This window comes from Aotus nancymaae, unplaced genomic scaffold (genome assembly GCF_030222135.1).
Source record: "Aotus nancymaae isolate 86718 unplaced genomic scaffold, 86718_ANA_hifiasm-v0.15.2.pri h1tg000073l, whole genome shotgun sequence".
NCBI classification, from domain to species: Eukaryota; Metazoa; Chordata; class Mammalia; order Primates; family Aotidae; genus Aotus; species Aotus nancymaae.
The window spans coordinates 631,433-652,185 of NW_026988488.1; positions in this window are offsets into that span (position 1 = coordinate 631,433).

A 20,753-nucleotide genomic window follows, 5' to 3' on the forward strand; every position below is an offset into this window, starting at 1 on the left:
AGGGATCACAACTCCTCACCAGCAAGGGAACAAGACTGGATGGAGAATGAGTGTGATGAAATGACAGAATCAGCTTTCAGAAAGTGGATAATAAGAAACTTCCGTGAGCTAAAAGAACATGTTCTAACCCAATGCAAAGAAACTAAGAACCTTGAAAAAAGACTTGACGAAATGCTAACAAGAATGGACAACTTAGAGAGGAATATGAGCGAATTGATGGAGCTGAAAAACACAACACGAGAACTTCGTGAAGCATGCACAAGTTTCAACAGCCGAATTGACCAAGCAGAAGAAAGGATATCAGAGGTCGAAGATCAACTCAATGAAATAAAACGAGAAGGCAAGATTAGAGAAAACAGGGTAAAAAGGAATGAACAAAGTCAACAAGAAATATGGGACAATGTGAAAAGACCTAATCTACGTTTGATAGGTGTACCTGAATGTGACGAAGAGAATGCATCCAAGCTGGAAAATACTCTTCAGGATATTATCCAGGAAAACTTCCCCAACCTAACAAGGCAGGCCAATATTCAAGTCCAGGAAATACAGAGAACACCACAAAGATACTCCTCTAGAAGAGCAACCCCAAGACACATAATCATCAGATTCACCAGGGTTGAAATGAAGGAGAAAATACTAAGGGCAGCCAGAGAGAAAGGTCGGGTTACCCAGAAAGGGAAGCCCATCAGACTCACTGCAGATCTCTCAGCAGAAACCCTACAGGCCAGAAGAGAGTGGGGGCCGATATTCAACATCCTTAAGGAAAAGAACTTTCAACCCAGAATTTCGTATCCAGCCAAACTAAGCTTCATAAGTGAAGGAAAAGTAAAATCCTTTGTGAACAAGCAAGAACTCAGAGAGTTCATCACCACCAGACCAGCTCTACAAGAGCTCCTGAAGGAGGCACTACACATAGAAAAGAACAACCAGTACCAGCCACTCCAAAAACACACGAAAAGGTAAAGAGCATCAACACAATGAAGAATCTGCATCAAGCAAAGGACAAAACAGCCACCTAGCACCAAAATGACAGGATCGAATTCACACATAACAATATTAACCCTAAATGTAAACGGACTAAATGCCCCAATCAAAAGACACAGACTGGCAAATTGGATAAAAAGCCAAAACCCATCAGTGTGCTGTATCCAGGAAACCCATCTCGCATGCAAGGATACACAAAGGCTCAAAATAAAGGGATGGAGGAAGATTTACCAAGCAAATGGAGAGCAAAAAAAAGCAGGAGTTGCAATTCTCATCTCTGATAAAATAGACTTTAAAGCAACAAAGATCAAAAGAGACAAAGAAGGACATTACATAATGGTAAAAGGATCAATGCAGCAAGAAGAGCTAACGATCCTAAATATATATGCACCTAATACAGGAGCACCCAGATACATAAGGCAAGTTCTTAAAGACTTACAAAGAGACTTAGACTCCCACACAATAATAGTGGGAGACTTCAACACACCATTGTCAATATTAGACAGATCAACGAGACAGAAAATTAACAAGGATATCCAGGACTTGAACTCAGACCTGGAACAAGCAAACCTAATAGACATTTACAGAACTCTCCAGCCCAAATCCACACAATATACATTCTTCTCAGCACCACATCACACCTACTCTAAAATTGACCACATAATTGGAAGTAAATCACTCCTCAGCAAATGCAAAAGAACGGAAACCATAACAAACAGTCTCTCAGACCACAGTGCAATCAAGTTAGAACTCAGAATTCAGAAACCAACCCAGAACCGCACAGCCTCATGGAAAATGAACAACTTTCTCCTGAATGTAGACTGGATAAACAATGAAATGAAGGCAGAAATAAAGACGTTCTTCGAAACCAACGAGAATGAAGACACCACATACCAGAATCTCTGGGACACATTTAAAGCAGTCTCTAGAGGAAAATATATAGCAATAAGTGCCCACATGAGAAGAAAGGAGAGATCTAAAATTGACACCCTATCATCAAAACTGAAAGAGCTAGAGAAGCAAAATCAAAAAAACTCAAAACCTAGCAGAAGACAAGAAATAACTAAGATCAAAGCAGAATTGAAGGAGATAGAGACACAAAAAAACCCTTCAAAAAATCAATAAATCCAGGAGCTGGTTTTTTGAAAAGATCAACAAAATAGACAGACCACTAGCCAGACTAATAAAAAAGAAAAGAGAGAATAATCAAATAGATGCAATAAAAAATGATAAAGGGGATATCACCACAGATGCCACAGAAATTCAAACCATCATCAGAGATTATTACAAACAACTCTATGCACATAAATTAGAAAACCTGGCGGAAATGGATAAATTCCTGGACAGCTGCCTCCTCCCAAGCCTAAACCAGGAAGAAGTCGAAACCCTGAATAGACCAATAACAAGGTCTGAAGTCGAGGCAGCAATTAAGAGCCTACCACCCAAAAAAAGCCCAGGTCCAGACGGGTTCACAGCCGAATTCTACCAGACATACAAAGAGGAACTGATACCGTTCCTACTGAAACTATTCCAAATAATCCAAAAAGAGGGAATCCTTCCCAAATCATTTTATGAGACCAACATCATCCTAATACCAAAACCTGGCAGAGACTCAACAAGAAAAGAAAACTACAGGCCAATATCCATGATGAACATAGATGCAAAAATATTCAATAAAATACTGGCAAGCCGATTACAACAGCACATCAAAAAGCTTATCCACCATGATCAAGTAGGATTCATCCCGGGGATGCAAGGCTGGTTCAATATACGCAAGTCTATAAATGTAATTCACCACATAAACAGAACCAAAGACAAAAACCACATGATTATCTCAATCGATGCAGATAAGGCCTTCGACAAAATTCAACAGCCCTTTATACTAAAAACCCTCAATAAACTAGGTATCGACGGAACGTATCTCAAAATAATAAAAGCTATTTACGACAAACCGACAGCCAATATCATACTGAATGGGCAAAAACTGGAAGCATTCCCTTTGAAATCTGGCACTAGACAAGGATGCCCTCTCTCAGCACTCCTATTCAATATAGTACTGGAAGTTCTAGCCAGAGCAATCAGGCAAGAAAAAGAAATAAAGGGTATTCAATTAGGAAAGGAGGAAGTCAAATTGTCTCTATTTGCAGACGACATGATTGTATATCTAGAAGACCCCCTCATCTCAGCCCAAAAGCTCCTGAAACTGATAAGCAACTTCAGCAAAGTCTCAGGATACAAAATCAATGTGCAAAAATCACAAGCATTCCTATACACCAATAACAGACTTAAAGAGAGCCAAATCAAGAACGAACTGCCATTCACAATTGCTACAAAGAGAATAAAATACCTAGGAATACAACTAACAAGGAATGTAAAGGACCTCTTCAAGGAGAACTACAAACCACTACTCAACGAAATAAGAGAGGACACAAACAGATGGAGAAACATTCCATGTTCATGGTTAGGAAGAATTAATATCGTGAAAATGGCCATACTGCCCAAAGTAATATACAGATTCAATGCTATCCCCATCAAGCTACCAATGACCTTCTTCACAGAACTGGAAAAAACCACCTTAAACTTCATATGGAGCCAAAAGAGAGCCCGCATAGCCAAGTCAATTCTAAGCAAAAAGAACAAAGCGGGAGGCATCACACTACCAGACATCAAACTCTACTACAAGGCTACAGTAATCAAAACAGCATGGTACTGGTACCAAAACAGAGATATAGACCAATGGAACAGAACTGAGGCGTCGGAGGCAACACAACATATCTACAACCACCCGATCTTTGACAAACCTGATAAAAACAATCAATGGGGAAAGGATTCCCTGTTCAATAAGTGGTGTTGGGAAAACTGGCTAGCCATATGCAGAAAGCAGAAACTCGACCCCTTCCTGACACCTTACACTAAAATTGACTCCAGATGGATTAAAGACTTAAACATAAGACCTAACACCATAAAATCACTAGAAGGAAACCTAGGCAAAACCATTCAGGACATAGGCGTAGGCAAGGACTTCATGACCAAAACACCAAAAGCATTGGCAACAAAAGCCAAAATAGACAAATGGGACCTAATCAAACTCCACAGCTTCTGCACAGCAAAAGAAACAGTCAATAGAGTGAATCGGCAACCAACAGAATGGGAAAAAATTTTTGCAGCCTACCCATTTGACAAAGGGCTGATATCCAGAATTTACAACGAGCTAAAAAAGATTTACAAGAAAAAAACAAACAAGACCATTCAAAAGTGGGCGAAGGATATGAACAGATACTTTACAAAAGAAGACATACATGAGGCCAACAAGCATATGAAAAAATGCTCATCATCACTGGCCATTAGAGAAATGCAAATCAAAACTACATTGAGATACCATCTCACACCAGTTAGAATGGCAATCATTAAAAAATCTGGAGAGAACAGATGCTGGAGAGGATGTGGAGAAATAGGAACACTTTAACACTGTTGGTGGGAGTGTAAATTAGTTCAACCATTGTGGAAAACAGTGTGGCGATTCCTCAAGGACCTAGAAATAGAAATTCCATTTGACCCAGCAATCCCATTACTGGGCATATAGCCAAAGGATTATAAATCGTTCTACTATAAGGACACATGCACACGAATGTTCATAGCAGCACAGTTTACAATAGCAAAGACCTGGAACCAACCCAAATGCCCATCGATGATAGACTGGACAGGAAAAATGTGGCACATATACACCATGGAATATTATGCAGCCATTAAAAACGAGGAGTTCGCGTCCTTTGTAGGGACATGGATGAACCTGGAAACCATCATTCTCAGCAAACTGACACAAGAACACAAAATCAAACACACATGTTCTCACTCATAGGCGGGTGTTGAACAAGGAGAACACATGGACACAGGGAGGGGAGCACTATACACGGGGGTCTGTTGTGGGGGAGTGGGGGGGACAGCGGGGGAGTGGGGAGTTGGGGAGGGATAGCATGTGGAGAAATGCCAGATATGGGTGAAGGGGAGGAAGGCAGCAAATCACACTGCCACGTATGCACCTATGCAACAACCCTGCATGTTTTTCACATGTACCCCAAAACCTAAAATGCAATAAAAAAAAAAAAAAAGAATAAACAAGCAAATGAGAGGGCGGCCACAAAGGTAAAAGTTAATCAAAGTCACATTGAACTGTTTTCTCTCTGCTTCTCTCCTAGGCTCCCACCCATCAGGCTGGAAATGCAGGTGTGCGATCACTGCTCAAGGTAACGTCTAACACCTGGACTTAGGAGAACCCTGTAGTCCCAGCTACTTGGGAGGATGAGGTCACCTGAGTCAAGGGATCGCTGGAGCCCAAAAGCTTGAGATCATCTCGAGATGTCAGACGACACCACTTCCACCTATATAAATCATCATCATCATCATCATCATCATCATCATCAAAGTTTAAAAAGAAATACATGTGTCCAGAGCTTGGACCACAATAAAAGACCACATGTCTAGTAAAAAGGCAATAGATAAGATAAATAGACAGACACACAGATAGAACATAGGCAGGCAGGCAGGCAGGCACATATAGATTGAGTCAGCTGCAGTGACTCATGCCTGTAACAGCAGCAGTGTGAATAGCCAAGGCATTCACATCTCTTGAGGGCAGGAGTATCGGACCAGGCTGGGCCACATGGAGGAACCCTGAACCCATTTCAAATACATACATACATACATTAAAACCAATTCAGGAGTTAACTTTTGTGGTGGTGTGGTGCATGTGTGTAGTCTCAGGTAGTTGGGATCAAAGGGACCAGAGCCAGGATGATGGCTTGGTCCAAAGCCTTGAGCTTGGAATGTTCTTGGGTGACAGAAGGAGAACCTGCCTCTAATGAAACACAAAAGTAAAGAGAAAGGGACAGAGAGAAAGAGAGAGAGAAAGAAATAGTTAAGAGCTGGCCTCTAAATAAATAAACACTAGCCTGCTCCCCAAAAAATAAATAAATACATACATACATACATACATATACAAATAGAAGCTGGCTTCTAAATAAGATATTAAATAAATAAATTAATTAATTAATAAGTGCCAGCCCGTCTCTGAATAAATTGATTAATAGATAGATAAATCAATAAATAAACACTCCGGCATGGTGGTTCATGTCTATAATCCCCCAGCACTTTGGGAGGCTAAGCCTGGTAGATCACCTGTGGTCAAGACTTCGAGAACAGCCTAGCCAAGATGGTGAAGAAAACTGGGTCTGTATTTAAAAAAACAAAATAAAGAGAAGAAAATAAATAAATAAAAATATAAATAAATAACTGCAAGCCAGTCTGCCTGCCTCTAAGTAAATAAATAAATAAACAAACGCAAGCCTGCCTCTGAATAATTATACAGATAGATAAACAAACAAATGCAAGAATGCCCCCAAGTACATAAGTATATAAATAAATGCTCACGAGTGTGAGTCTAAATAAATAAATAATGTGAACCTACCTATAAATAATTAGATAGATAGTTAAATACATAAACCAAAGTCTATCTCCAAATAAATAAATAAATATGAGCCAAAAATAAGTATGAAAGCTAATGAAAAGAAATATATATTTACACACGTAGAGGTAGAACAATTATTCATTTTATTACATTCATAATATATGATTATTAATATTTGCACATATATTATTGCATATTGTTTATAATTTATGAATGTGATTATTTATATATACAAACACCAGCGTGCAGAAAATGAGACTGAATTAAAAAAAGAAAAGGGCTACAGAGAGAGACCCTGCCGGCCTTTAAATAAATCCATAAATAGATACATACATACATATATACATAAATTAAACAAGCAAACCAAGAAATGATCAATGTAACACATAGAAGTGAAAAGAAATGGTAAGATTAAACAAGCAAATAAGAGGGCTGGAAGAAAGGTAAAAAGTTATCAAGGTCACAATGAACTGTTTTCTCTCTGTCTCTCTCTCTTCTAGGCTCCCACCCACCCAGGCTGGAAGAGCTGGTGTGTGATCAATGGTCGGGGTAGACTCTACATCCCGGGCTTAAGAGAATGATATAGTCCCAGCTAATTGGGAGGTTGAGAACACCTGAGTCCAGGGAGTGTGGTTGACCCTGCCATGAGCCATGAGCCCTGATCAAGATTTCAGTGTGGATCACAAGGTCAGGAGTTCAAGACAGGCCTGGTGAACGTGATGAAACAGAACAATTACCTGTCCCAAAAAAAAAACAGCAAAAAACGAAAAAGAAAACAAACAAAAAAAACACCCACAGCCACCTGCCTCGCTACAGCCCCCAGCCCTGGCCCCGGCCCCAGCCCCAGCCGCATCCCCAGCCCCTGACCCAAACTCCACCTACCCACTGAAACTCCGTCCCTCCCTCCCATTAGGACCAAAGTAAACCCTGGTAGGAGGCCAAAGAAACTTCCATTGCATGCTTCTTGTCTTTCTCTCTATTTTTTAAATTGTTTCTATCTCACAATAGATGCTCTTTTGAAGGGGAAAATTTCACGGATTATGAAAATTTGTCATATGAACATATTTTCCCTACACAGCTAAGTAGCAATAGCTCCTGCCACATACTTTGTGAAAATAATAAGAGCAACAACAACAAGAACAACAATAATAATAATAAAGTTTAAATAGGCCATAAGTTTGAGACCAGCCTGAGCAAATGAGCAACATCGGAAGGTGAGCCCAGGTTAAAAAAAAAAAAAAAAAAGTCAGGCAGCCAATGGGGGATGCTGAGCCAGAGACATCTGCCAGAACATGGATCTGGAAAGCCCTGTCCGTTCGCATACATGCCTCATGGAGAAAGCCTTTGGAGGATGAGGCAGAAGGATCACTAGATCAAGACATGGAGACCATCGTGGTTCACCTGGTGGTGAAACCTCGTCTCTACTAAATATAGGAAAATTAGCAGGGCCTGGTGGCAGGGGCCTGTAGTCACAGCTACCGGGGAGGCTGAGGCAGGAGAATCGCTTGAACCCAGGAAGCAAAGATTGCAGTGAGCTGAGATCCCGCCACTGCACTCCAGCCTGGGCAACAAAGAAAGAAACTCCATGAAAAAAAAAATTAGGTACACACAGCTAACGCCAACGCTTTCTACACTTTTTAAAACCATCAGAGATCTGGCACATCACACTTGATGGGGCTTGTGCCACTTCAAAGAAAAGGCAGAATCGTCAGATGTGTCTGAAAATTGTCTTTGTTTGCAATGACCCTACTATCAACTGTGCATACGGACAGGAAACAAGGCCTGGAAAGAATCAACACAAGACAAATATGACCAGGCCATTCCATGTTAGAGCTTCTCATCGCAGCAACCTCCTGGGCTTAAGTGGGAGGATCGTTGGAGCCCAAAAGTTTGAGATCATCTGGAGATGTCAGATAACACCACCTCCACCTGTATAAATCATCATGACCATGATCATGATTATGATCATCATCATCATCATCAAAGTTTAAAAAGGAATATATGTGTCCAGAGCTTGGACCACAAAGCAAGACCACAGGCCTAGTTAAAAGGTGATAGGTAAGACAAATACATGACAGATAGACAATAGGCAGGCAGACAGGCAGGCACATATTGATTGAGTCAGGTGCAGTGACTCACGCCTTTAACAGCAGCAGTGTGAGAGGCCAAGGCATTCTTATCTCTTGAGGGCAGGAGTACTGGACCAGGCTGGGCAACATGGTGGAACCCCAAAGACCATTTCAAATACATAGATACATACATACATACATTAAAAACAATGCAATAGTTAACTGCTGTGGTGGTGTGTTACATGCATGTAGTCCCAGATAGTTGGGACCGGAGGGACTAGAGCCAGGATGATGGCTTTGTCCAAAGCCTTGAGGCTGAAATATTCTTGGGCGGCAGAGTGAGACTCTGCCTCTAATTAGAGACAGAAAGAAAGAGGGACAGAGAGAGAGAGAGGGAGAAGTAAATGAGAGCCCGCCTCTAAATAAATAAATAAATGCTAGCCTTTGTCCCCAAAAATAAATACCTACATATATACATAAGTGAATATATAAGTGGAGGCCTGCTTCTAAATAAGATATTAAATAAATTAATTAATTAATTAATAAGTGCAAGCCCACCTCTGAATAAATTGATTAATAGATAAACAAATAAATAGCCTGGCATGGTGGCTTATGCCTGTAATCCCCCAGCACTTTGGGAGGCTGAGCCCGTAGATCACCTGAGGGTAAATACTTTGAGAACAGCCTGGCCAAGACAGTGAAAAATACCAGATCTGTATTTAAAAAATAATAAGAAGAAAATAAATAAAAACATAAATAAGTAAATGCAAGTCTGCCTGCCTGCCTCTAAGTAAATAAATAAATAAATACGAGCCTGCCTCTAAGTAAATGAATGCAAGCCTGCCTGTAAATAATTACACAGATAGATAAATAAATAAATAAATACAAGCCTGTCCCCAAGTACATGTCTATAAATAAATGCCTGCTAGCCTGTTTGTAAATAAATAAATAAGTAAATAAATAAATAAATGCGAACCTACGTTTAAATAGTTAAATATATAAACCCAAGCCTGCCTCCAAATAAATAAATAAATACAATTTGAAAATAAGTATGAAAGTTAATGAAAAGAAACATATATTTAAACACACATAGAGGTAGAACAATTATTCTTTTTATTTCATGCGTAATATATGATTATTAATATTTGCCCATATATTACTGCATATTATTTATAAATTATGAATGTGATTATTTATGCATACAAACACCAGCATGAAGAAAATAAGACTGAAGAAGGAAAAGGGAGACAGAGAGAGACCCTGCCTGCCTCTAAATAAATCCATAAATAGATGCATACATACATACCTATGTAAATTATACAAACAAACCAAGAAATGATCAATGTGACACACAGAAGTGGAGAGAAACAGTGAGATTAAACAAGCAAATAAGAGGGCTGGATGAAAGGTAAATGGTAATCAAGGTCACAATGAACTGTTTTCTCTTTGTCTCTCCCTCTCCTAGGCTCACACCCACCCAGGCTTGAATAGCTTGTGTGTGATCACTGCACATGGTAGCCTCTACCTACCGGGCTTACGAAAACCCTGTAGTCCCAGCTAATTGGGAGGCTGAGAACACCTGAGTCTGGGGAATGTGTTCGATCTTGCCATGAGCCATGAGCCCTGATCAGGAGATCAGGGTGGATCATGAGGTCGGGAGTTCGAGACAGGCCTGGTGAACATGGTGAGACAGAAAAAGAACCTGTTTCAAAAAAAAAAAAAAAGAAAACAGGAACCCCACCTCCAGCCAACAGCCTTGCTACAGCTCCCAGCCCCACCCCCAGCCCCAGCCCCATCCCCTGCCCCTTCAGCCACCCACTGAAGGTCCCTCCCACCTTCCCTCCCTTGGGTCCAAGGTTCGCCCTGGTAGGAGACCAAAGAAATTTCCACTGCATGCTTCTTATCTTTCTCCTTGTTTTTTAAATCATTTCCATCTCACAATAGATGATCTTTTGAAGGGGAAATTTTCACAGATTATGAAAATTTGTCATAAGAACAGATTTTCCCTACACAGCTAAGCAGCAGTAGCTTCTGCCATATACCTCACGAAAATAATTAGCAGTAGCTTCTGCCACATACCTCACAAAAATAATGACACCACAACCAACAATAATAATAATAAAATTGAAATAGGCCACAAATTTGAGACCAGCCTGAGCAAATGAGCAACATCAGAAGGTGAGCCCAGGTTAAAAAAAACTCGCACAAAAGTCAAGCAGCCCATGGGGGATGCTAAGCCAGAGACATCTGCCAGGACATAGATATGGAGAGCCCTGTCAGTTCACATGCATGCCTCTCCCATGGAAATCCCACTGTGAAAGCCTTGGGAGGCCAAGATGGAAGGATCACGAGTTCAAGACATGGAGATCATCGTGGTTCACCTGGTGAAATGCAGTCTCTACTAAAAATAGGAAAATTAGCATGGCCTGGTGGTGGGCACCTGTAGTCACAGCTACTGTGGAGGCTGAGGCAGGAGAATCACTTGAACCCAGGAAGCAAATGTTGCAGTGAGCTGAGATCCCACCACTGCACTCCAGCCTGGGCAACAAAGAGAGAAACTCCATGAAAAAACAAATTAGGTACACACAGCTAACGTCAATGCTTTCTACACTTTTTAAAACCATCAGAGATCAGGCACATCGCACTCGATGTGGCTTGTGCCACTTCAAAGAAAAGGCAGAATCATAAGATGTGTCTGAAAGTTGTCTTTGTTAGCAATGCCCATACTATCAACTATGCATCTGGACTGGAAACAAGGACTGGAAAGAATCAACACAGGACAAATATGACCAGGCCATTCCGTGTTCATGCCTGTCATCACAGCTACCTGAAAGGTAGATGTGGGAGGATTGCTGGAGCCCAAAAGTTTGAGATCATCTCGAGATGTCAGACAACACCACCTCCACCTGTACAAATCATCATTATCATCATCATCGTCATCATCATCATCATCTTCATCAACGTTGAAAAAGAAATATATGTGTCTAGAGCATGGACCACAAAGGGAGACCACATGTCTACTAAAAGGGCAACATATAAGACAGACAGACAGACAGAAGATAGGCAGACCAGCAGGCAGGAATATGGGCAGGCAAATATAGATTGAGTCAGGCAGAGTGACTCACTCCTGTAACAGCATCAGTGTGAGAGGCCAAGGCAGGCACATCTCTTGAGAGCAGAAGTTCTGGACCAGGCTGGGCAATATGGTGGAACCCCAAACCATCTCACATACATATATGCATATATACATTAAAAACAATGCAATAGATAATTCCTCTGGTGGCATGGTGCCTGCGTGTAGTCCCAGGTAGTTGGGACAGGAAGGACTGGAGCTGCAACAATGGCTTGGTCCAAATCCTTGAGACTTGAATGACTTTGGGAAGCAGAGCAAGACTCTGCCTCTAATGAGAGACAGAGGGAAAGAGAGAGATAGAGAGAGAAATGAGAGCCTGACTCTAAATAAGTAAATAAAAGTGAGCCTGCATCCCAATAAATAAATAAATAAATTAGACCCTGCTTCTTAAGTAAGTGAATAAATTAATAAATAAATATGAGGAGATCGATCCAAGATGGCCACTTAAGAGGAAGTCGGGATTGCAGCTCCGAGAGAAGGCGCAGAGGGTGAGTGGACGCCGCATTTCCAGACGGACTTTTACTGCCCACAGACCAGGAGATTCACAGGAGGAAAAGCCCCACGGGTCTCCAGCGCCGCTGGTTTGAGCGGAGTGGCCGCTCAGCCTACGCCCTGGAGCGGGGGGCAGTGGCTTCTTGCGCAGAGCGAGAGAGACAGAGTTCCCTCTGAGCCAGAAAGGGGAGCTGAAGCAGGGAGCCAAGCCAGGAGACCCCCGGGCAAGGGAGTGCCACGAATCTCAGAGCCGCTGCTTCAGCTGACGCAGCGGCACACAGGGCAGCGGATTTTAATTGCGCGGAGAAGCTCCCCGCATTCCCAGCACCGCTGGTTGGACCGGAGCAGCCGCTCGGCCTGCACGGGGGGCGGGGAGCAGCGGCTCCTTGAACAAAGTGAACGAGACTGTGTCCCCTCTGGGCCAGCAAGGGGAACTGTGGCAAGGAGGCAAGCCAAGAGATTACAGGACAAAGAGGGCCCCTCTAGAAACACGGCTGAACCCGGGACGGTTCAGCTCTGTGGGGTAGGGGCGTCCTCCATCGGGAAACACCCTGCAGTTCCCGGGGCAATTTTCCATAACCAGGACAACCCGCCACTACAGAGACTCCATCACTACAGGGGCAGGCGAGCATAGCGGAAGCAGTTCTTTTTTTTTTTTTTTTTTTTTTTTTTTTTTTTTTTTTTTTTTTTTTTATTGCATTTTAGGTTTTGGGGTACATGTGAAAAACATGCAAGGTTGTTGCTTAGGTGCATACGTGGCAGTGTGATTTGCTGCCTTCCTCCCCTTCACCCATATCTGGCATTTCTCCCCATGCTATCCCTCCCCAATTCCCCACCCCCCCGCTGTCCCCCCCACTCCCCCACAACAGACCCCCATGTATAGTGCTCCCCTCCCTGTGTCCATGTGTTTTCCTTGTTCAACACCCGCCTATGAGTGAGAACATGCGGTGTTTGATTTTGTGTTCTTGTGTCAGTTTGCTGAGAATGATGGTTTCCAGGTTCATCCATGTCCCTACAAAGGACGCGAACTCCTCGTTTTTAATGGCTGCATAATATTCCATGGTGTATATGTGCCACATTTTTCCTGTCCAGTCTATCATCGATGGGCATTTGGGTTGGTTCCAGGTCTTTGCTATTGTAAACTGTGCTGCAATGAACATTCGTGTGCATGTGTCCTTATAGTAGAACGATTTATAATCCTTTGGATATATGCCCAGTAATGGGATTGCTGGGTCAAATGGAATTTCTATTTCTAGGTCCTTGAGGAATCGCCACACTGTTTTCCACAATGGTTGAACTAATTTACACTCCCACCAACAGTGTAAAAGTGTTCCTATTTCTCCACATCCTCTCCAGCATCTGTTGTCTCCAGATTTTTTAATGATTGCCATTCTAACTGGTGTGAGATGGTATCTCAATGTAGTTTTGATTTGCATTTCTCTAATGGCCAGTGATGATGAGCATTTTTTCATATGCTTGTTGGCCTCAGACGACATGATTGTATATCTAGAAGACCCCCTCATCTCAGCCCAAAAGCTCCTGAAACTGATAAGCAACTTCAGCAAAGTCTCAGGATACAAAATCAATGTGCAAAAATCACAAGCGTTCCTATACACCAATAACAGACTTAAAGAGAGCCAAATCAAGAACGAACTGCCATTCACAATCGCTACAAAGAGAATAAAATACCTAGGAATACAACTAACAAGGAATGTAAAGGACCTCTTCAAGGAGAACTACAAATCACTGCTCAACGAAATAAGAGAGGACACAAACAGATGGAGAAACATTCCATGTTCATGGTTAGGAAGAATTAATATCGTGAAAATGGCCATACTGCCCAAAGTAATATACAGATTCAATGCTATCCCCATCAAGCTACCAATGACCTTCTTCACAGAACTGGAAAAAACCACCTTAAACTTCATATGGAACCAAAAGAGAGCCCGCATAGCCAAGTCAATTCTAAGCAAAAAGAACAAAGCAGGAGGCATCACACTACCAGACATCAAACTCTACTACAAGGCTACAGTAATCAAAACAGCATGGTACTGGTACCAAAACAGAGATATAGACCAATGGAACAGAACAGAGGCATCGGAGACAACACAACATATCTACAACCACCTGATCTTTGACAAACCTGATAAAAACAAGCAATGGGGAAAGGATTCCCTGTTCAATAAGTGGTGTTGGGAAAACTGGCTAACCATATGCAGAAAGCAGAAACTCGACCCCTTCCTGACACCTTACACTAAAATTGACTCCAGATGGATTAAAGACTTAAACATAAGACCTAACACCATAAAAACACTAGAAGGAAACCTAGGCAAAACCATTCAGGACATAGGCGTAGGCAAGGACTTCATGACCAAAACACCAAAAGCATTGGCAACAAAAGTCAAAATAGACAAATGGGACCTAATCAAACTCCACAGCTTCTGCACAGCAAAAGAAACAGTCAATAGAGTGAATCGGCAACCAACAGAATGGGAAAAAATTTTTGCAGCCTACCCATTTGACAAAGGGCTGATATCCAGAATTTACAACGAGCTAAAAAAGATTTACAAGAAAAAAACAAACAAGCCCATTCAAAAGTGGGCGAAGGACATGAACAGATACTTTACAAAAGCAGTTCTAACTACACCCACAGGACTGCAGGGAAGCTCAAACGGAAGCTGGGCGGAGCCCACAGCAGCTCAGCGAAGCCTCTGCAGGCTGAGTGTGACTAGACTGCCACCTTGTGGGCAGGGAAAACGGTAGCAACACACCTGAAAAACATAAAGTGCTAAACCCCTGGGCCAGAACACCTGGGGAGAAGAAAAGGGGGTTTATGAGTTCAGCTGCTGCAGACTTAAAATTACCAAAATCAGAAAGACAGCAACTACAAAGTCAATAGGCGGATAAATCCACAAAGATGGGAAGAAACCAGCGCAAAAAGGATGAAAACACCCAAAACCAGAACACATCTCCCCCTACAAGGCAGCATAATTCCTCACCAGCACGGGAACAAGACTGGACGGAGAATGAGTGTGATGAAATGACAGAATCAGCTTTCAGAAAATGGATAATAAGAAACTTCTGTGAGCTAAAAGAACATGTTCTAACCCAATGCAAAGAAACTAAGAACCTTGAAAAAAGACTTGATGAAATGCTAACGAGAATGGACAACTTAGAGAGGAATATGAATGAATTGATGGAGCTGAAAAACACAACACGAGAACTTCGCGAAGCATGTACAAGTTTCAACAGCAGAATTGACCAAGCAGAAGAAAGGATATCAGAAGTCGAAGATCAACTCAATGAAATAAAATGAGAAGGGAAGATTAGAGGAAACAAGGTAAAAAGGAATGAACAGAGTCAACAAGAAATATGGGACTACGTGAAAAGACATAATCTACGTTTGATAGGTGTACCTGAATGTGACGAAGAGAATGCATCCAAGCTGGAAAATACTCTTCAGGATATTATCCAGGAAAACTTCCCCAACCTAGCAAGGCAGGCCAAGATTCAAGTCCAAGAAATACAGAGAACACCACAAAGATATTCCTCTAGAAGAGCAACCCCAAGGCACATAATCATCAGATTCACCAGGGTTGAAATGAAGGAGAAAATACTAAGGGCAGCCAGAGAGAAAGGTCGGGTTACCCACAAAGGGAAACCCATCAGACTCACAGCAGATCTCTCAGCAGAAACCCTACAGGCCAGAAGAGAGTGGGGGCCGATATTCAACATCCTTAAAGAAAAGAACTTTCAACCCAGAATTTCATATCCAGCCAAACTAAGCTACATAAGTCAAGGAAAAATAAAATCCTTTGTGAACAAGCAAGTACTCACAGATTTCATCACCACCAGACCAGCTTTACAAGAGCTCCTGAAGGAGACACTACACATAGAAAAAAACAACCAGCACCAGCCACTCCAAAAACGCACGAAATGGTAAAGAGCAGCAACACAATGAAGAATCTCCATCAACCAATGGGCAAAACAGCCAGCTAGCATCAAAATGACAGGACCAAACTCACACAGAGCAATATTAACCCTAAATGTAAATGGACTAAATGCCCCAATCAAAAGACACAGACTGGCAAATTGGATAAAAAGCCAAAACCCATCAGTGTGCTGTATCCAGGAAACCCACCTCACATGCAAGGATACACAAAGGCTCAAAATAAAGGGATGGAGGAAGATTTACCAAGCAAATGGAGAGCAAAAAAAAGCAGGAGTTGCAATTCTCATCTCTGATAAAATAGACTTTAAAGCAACAAAGATCAAAAGAGACAAAGAAGGACATTACATAATGGTAAAAGGATCAATGCAACAAGAAGAGCTAACGATCCTAAATATATATGCACCTAATACAGGAGCACCCAGATACATAAGGCAAGTTCTTAAAGACTTACAAAGAGACATAGACTCCCACACATTAATACTGGGAGACTTCAACACACCGTTGTCAATATTAGACAGATCAACGAGACAGAAAATTAACAAGGATATCCAGGACTTGAACTCAGACCTGGAACAAGCAAACCTAATAGATATTTACAGAACTCTCCAGCCCAAATCCACACAATATACATTCTTCTCAGCACCACATCACACCTACTCTAAAATTGACCACATAATTGGAAGTAAATCACTCCTCAGCAAATGCAAAAGAACAGAAACCATAACAAACAGTCTCTCAGACCACAGTGCAATCAAGTTAGAAATCAGAATTCAGAAGCCCATCCAGAACCGCACATCCTCATGGAAATTGAACAACTTTCTCCTGAATGTTGACTGGATAAACACTGAAATGAAGGCAGAAATAAAGATGTTCTTCGAAACCAACGAGAATGAAGACACCACATACCAGAATCTCTGGGACACATTTAAAGCAGTCTCTAGAGGAAAATATATAGCAATAAGTGCCCACATGAGAAGAAAGGAGAGATCTAAAATTGACACCCTATCATCAAAATTGAAAGAGCTAGAGGAGCAAGATCAAAAAAACTCAAAACCTAGCAGAAGACAAGAAATAACTAAGATCAAAGCAGAAATGAAGGAGATAGAGACACGAAAAACCCTACAAAAAATCAATAAATCCAGGAGCTGGTTTTTTGAAAAGATCAACAAAATAGACAGACCACTAGCCAAACTAATAAAAAAGAAAAGAGAGAATAACCAAATAGATGCAATAAAAAATGATAAAGGGGATATCACCACAGATGCCACAGAAATTCAAACCATCATCAGAGATTATTACAAACAACTCTATGCACATAAATTAGAAAACCTGGAAGAAATGGATAAATTCCTGTACAGTAGTCTCCTCCCATGCCTAAACCAGGAAGAAGTCGAAACCCTGAATAGACCAATAACAAGGTCTGAAGTCGAGGCAGCAATTAAGAGCCTACCACCCAAAAAAAGCCCAGGCCCAGATGGGTTCACAGCCGAATTCTACCAGACATACAAAGAGGAACTGGTACCATTCCTACTGAAACTATTCCAAATAATCCAAAAAGAGGGAATCCTTCCCAAATCATTTTATGAGACCAACATCATCCTAATACCAAAACCCGGCAGAGACTCAACAAGAAAAGAAAACTACAGGCCAATATCCATGATGAACATAGATGCAAAAATATTCAATAAAATACTGGCAAGCCGATTACAACAGCACATCAAAAAGCTTATCCACCATGATCAAGTAGGATTCATCCCGGGGATGCAAGGCTGGTTCAATATACGCAAGTCTATAAATGTAATTCACCACATAAACAGAACCAAAGACAAAAACCACATGATTATCTCAATTGATGCAGAGAAGGCCTTCGACAAAATTCAACAGCCCTTTATGCTAAAAACCCTCAATAAACTAGGTATCGATGGAACGTATCTCAAAATAATAAAAGCTATTTATGACAAACCGACAGCCAATATCATACTGAATGGGCAAAAACTGGAAGCATTCCCTTTGAAATCCGGCACTAGACAAGGATGCCCTCTCTCACCACTCCTATTCAATATAGTACTGGAAGTTCTAGCCAGAGCAATCAGGCAAGAAAAAGAAATAAAGGGTATTCAATTAGGAAAGGAGGAAGTCAAATTGTCTCTATTTGCAGACGACATGATTGTATATCTAGAAGACCCTATCACCTCAGCCCAAAATCTCCTGAAACTGATAAGCAACTTCAGCAAAGTCTCAGGATACAAAATCAATGTGCAAAAATCACAAGCATTCCTATACACCAATAACAGACTTAAAGAGAGCCAAATCAAGAACGAACTGCCATTCACAATTGCTACAAAGAGAATAAAATACCTAGGAATACAACTAACAAGGAACGTAAAGGACCTCTTCAAGGAGAACTACAAATCACTGTTCAACGAAATAAGAGAGGACACAAACAGATGGAGAAACATTCCATGTTCATGGTTAGGAAGAATTAATATCGTGAAAATGGCCATACTGCCCAAAGTAATTTACAGATTCAACGCTATCCCATCAAGCTACCAATGACCTTCCTCACAGAACTGGAAAAAACCACCTTAAACTTCATATGGAACCAAAAGAGAGCCCGCATAGCCAAGTCAATTCTAAGCAAAAAGAACAAAGCAGGAGGCATCACACTACCGGACTTCAAACTATACTACAAGGCTACAGTAATCAAAACAGCATGGTACTGGTACCAAAACAGAGATATAGACCAATGGAACAGAACAGAGACGTCGGAGGCGACACAACATATCTACAACCACCTGATCTTTGACAAACCTGAAAAAAACAATCAATGGGGAAAGGATTCCATGTTCAATAAGTGGTGTTGGGAAAACTGGCTAGCCATATGCAGAAAGCAGAAACTGGACCCCTTCCTGACACCTTACACTAAAATTGACTCCAGATGGATTAAAGACTTAAACATAAGACGTAACACCATAAAAACACTAGAAGGAAACCTAGGCAAAACCATTCAGGACATAGGCGTAGGCAAGGACTTTATGACCAAAACACCAAAAGCATTGGCAACAAAAGCCAAAATAGACAAATGGGACCTAATCAAACTCCACAGCTTTTGCACGGCAAAAGAAACAGTCAATAGAGTGAATCGGCAACCAACAGAATGGGAAAAAATTTTTGCAGCCTACCCGTCTGACAAAGGGCTGATATCCAGAATTTACAATGAACTAAAAAAGATTTACAAGAAAAAAACAAACAAGCCCATTCAAAAATGGGCGAAGGATATGAACAGATACTTTACAAAAGAAGACATACATGAGGCCAACAAACATATGAAAAAATGCTCATCATCACTGGTCATTAGAGAAATGCAAATCAAAACTACATTGAGATACCATCTCACGCCAGTTAGAATGGCGATCATTAAAAAATCTGGAGACAACAGATGCTGGAGAGGATGTGGAGAAATAGGAACACTTTTACACTGTTGGTGGGAGTGTAAATTAGTTCAACCACTGTGGAAAACAGTGTGGCGATTCCTCAAGGACCTAGAAATAGAAATTCCATTTGACCCAGCAATCCCATTACTGGGCATATATCCAAAGGATTATAAATCGTTCTACTATAAGGACACATGCACACGAATGTTCATTGCAGCACAGTTTACAATAGCAAAGACCTGGAACCAGCCCAAATGCCCATCGATGATAGACTGGACAGGAAAAATGTGGCACATATACACCATGGAATATTATGCAGCCATTTAAAAGGAGGAGTTCACATCCTTCGTAGGGACATGGATGAACCTGGAAAACATCATTCTCAGCAAACTGACACAAGAACACAAAATCAAACACCACATGTTCTCACTCATAGGCGGGTGTTGAACAAGGAGAACACATGGACACAGGGAGGGGAGCACTATACACGGGGGTCTGTTGGGGGGAGGGGGGATAGTGGGGGGGTGGGGAGTTGGGGAGGGATAGCATGGGGAGAAATGCCAGACATAGGTGAAGGGGAGGGAGGCAGGAAATCATACTGCCAGGTGTGCACCTGTGCAACAACCTTGCATGTTCTTCACATGTACCCCAAAACCTAAAATGCAATAAAAAAATAAATAAATAAATATGAGCTCACCTCTAAATAAATTGATTAATAGATAGATAAGTAAATCAATAAATAAATAGACTCACATGCTGGGTTATGCCTTTAATTCTCCAGCCCTTTGGTAGGCTGAGCCTAGTAGATCACCTGAGGTCACAACATCAAGACCTTCCTGGCCAAGATGGTGAAAGAAACCCTGTTTCTATTTAAAAAAATAATAATAAGAAGAAAATAAATAAATAAATAAATAAATGCAAGCCCACCTGCCTGCCTCTAAGTAAATAAATCAAGAAATAAATAAATGAGAGCTTGCCTCTAAGTAAATAAATGCAAGTTCTGTCTCTAAATGATTATACAGACAGATAAGTAAACAAAAAAATGCAAGCCTGCCACCAAATACATAAGTATATAAATAAATGCTTGTGAGCCTGAGTTTAAATAAATAAATAAATGCAAGCCTGCCTCTAAATAATTATGTAGATAGATAAATACATGAATCCAAGCCTGCCTCCAAATAATCATATGTAATATATGATTATTAATATTTGCACATCTATTACT